Source organism: Choloepus didactylus, chromosome X, assembly GCF_015220235.1.
Source record: "Choloepus didactylus isolate mChoDid1 chromosome X, mChoDid1.pri, whole genome shotgun sequence".
Classification (NCBI taxonomy): Eukaryota; Metazoa; Chordata; class Mammalia; order Pilosa; family Megalonychidae; genus Choloepus; species Choloepus didactylus.
Genome location: NC_051334.1, coordinates 92,958,079 through 92,960,202, shown reverse-complemented (window position 1 = coordinate 92,960,202; position 2,124 = coordinate 92,958,079). Strand labels below are relative to the sequence as shown.

Here is a 2,124-nt window from a genome sequence, read left to right as displayed (position 1 = left end):
GAAACTGTAAGAAGGAATTAAGTCATGATGCATGCAGCACTGTGGATGAACCTTGAGGACATTATGCTGAGCAAAATAAGCCCAAAGCAAAAGGACAAATTCTGTTTAGTCTCACTAATATGAACTAACTGTAATGAGAAATCTCTAGAGTTAAATTTGAGAGCGTACATTATCAGGAGATGGAAAAAGGGTAGAGATTGGGCATTTGATGCTTAAAGAATACAGAATGTTTAATAAGGTTATTGTAAATGTTCAGAAATGGATAGCATATTACTTTGTGACGGTAGCACAATACTGTAACTGTAACAAGGCTGAGTGTGAGTATGGTTGAAAGAGGAAGGCTAGGGTCATGTATGTCACTGGCAAGAAAGCTAGAGGATAAAAACTGAGACTGTGTTATGTAGTAAAACCTAGAGTGGTTAATCATACAAATAGAATTTTCTTACATAAACTAGAATGTATACGCATCTCTATTGCAAAGTGTTAATAATAGGGTGGTAAATGGGAAAATATGCACTTATTGCAAACTATAGTCTATAGTTAACAGTAGCATTGTAATACTTTTTCAGTAATTGTTAAGAAAGACACTCTACAAATGCTAAATGTCAATAATAGGGGGGTTTAAGGGGTATGGAATATTTTTTTCAGAAGAAATGAGAATGTTCTCATATTGACTGCAGTGTTGAATGCATAACTATGTGATTATATCAAAAGCCACTTATTGAGTAGTGGGGTTTGGAGACTTACTGTTGGCCCTAGGTGATCCTGATCTTGTGTGAAAAAGGCAGCAGGGCTCAGGCCTGACTGAGAAGCATTGTATTCAATATTGACAAAGGATGAACTAGCACAATTTGATAAAAGCATAAATGAATTTTGGAATAAATTCAAAAGTGCTGTCAGTCACTCCTGTCAGATGGTGGGGCCAAGAGATGCATACAAGGACTCCATTAAAGCATTTGGAAAAAAGCTGTCTGTGAGTTAAAGGAAGAAGACCAAATGGTTGAGATGTTTCTGGAATATCAAAATCAGATTTGCCAGCAGAATAAGCTCATTCAGGGAAAAAAAGGATAACTTGTTAAAGTTGATTGCTGAAGTAAAATGCAAAAAGGAAGAAATGGAAGTATTGACTGCAAATATCCGGGATCTTAAGGGAGAATGTGCAAAGAAGAAGAAAACTATTTCCACTGCTAACAAAGCAAGTGAAGAGAGGTTGAAAAGGCTGCAGAAATCTGCAGGCTTATATAAGATCGACTCAGACTAGATATTTGAAAAATTTATGGTGATAAATTGCTGTTTATATTCACTAATATTGACCCTAAGCATCCTGAGAATCCATATGTTTTCCCTGCACCTGAATGAAGCAAGGGACTATGAATTGTCAGATAGTGCTCCATATCTTGAACACCTAGCAGAATTTCAAGAGAATGTAAGGACAACCAACAATTTTTCAGCTTTTCTTGCCACTGTTCAGAAAACTTTTACTCCTATGGTTTGTAGTTAATGTATAAATAGTATAGAAGAAATGTTTCTTTTTCTTTCCTATCATAATTTTTTTGAAAGGAATCCCCATTATCCATTGCCTGCCTGTAATACTTTTGTATTTTTGCTACATTTCTGTATGGTGTATTTCTTTATTTTTGTTAGAATCTTAGCAAAGAAAATTTATAAAGGAATATGTGTTCTTTTTTCAAAAGATAATTAGTATCCTGTATGCCTTTTTTTCTTTCTTTCTTTTTAAATGACAGGTATGGGTAGTTTATGGCTAGCACCAGGAATGGGAATTTGCACAACATGCACTATCTTAGTGGTCTCCAAGCTTTTGAAGGTTATGGACTAGTAAAATTAAAAAATTGAAAGGCTGGACCCAATCTAGGATTGAAAATTTTAAAAATGTAATTGCAAAATAAAACTAGTGCCTACTATCTTTCTAATGTCATAAAAGAAAGAATATTTTTCTCTTATGCCAAAAGGCATCTATTATTAGAATAAAGGACAATCTTTCATATCAGAAGAAAGTTGGCAGTACTCTACCAAAATGTCCAGAAAAGGATATATTTTTGAAAATCCAAATTAAAAAAATTTTAACAAAGTTTTATTGAGATATATTCACATATCCTACAGTCC

At 33.9% G+C, this 2,124-nt stretch overlaps 1 pseudogene; it reads left to right on the top strand.

Annotated features, from left to right (window-relative positions):
• The window catches only part of LOC119522253, a 17,508-nt pseudogene extending 16,007 nt beyond the window's left edge, over nt 1–1,501 (top strand).
• The last annotated feature ends 623 nt before the right edge of the window (nt 1,502–2,124 follow it).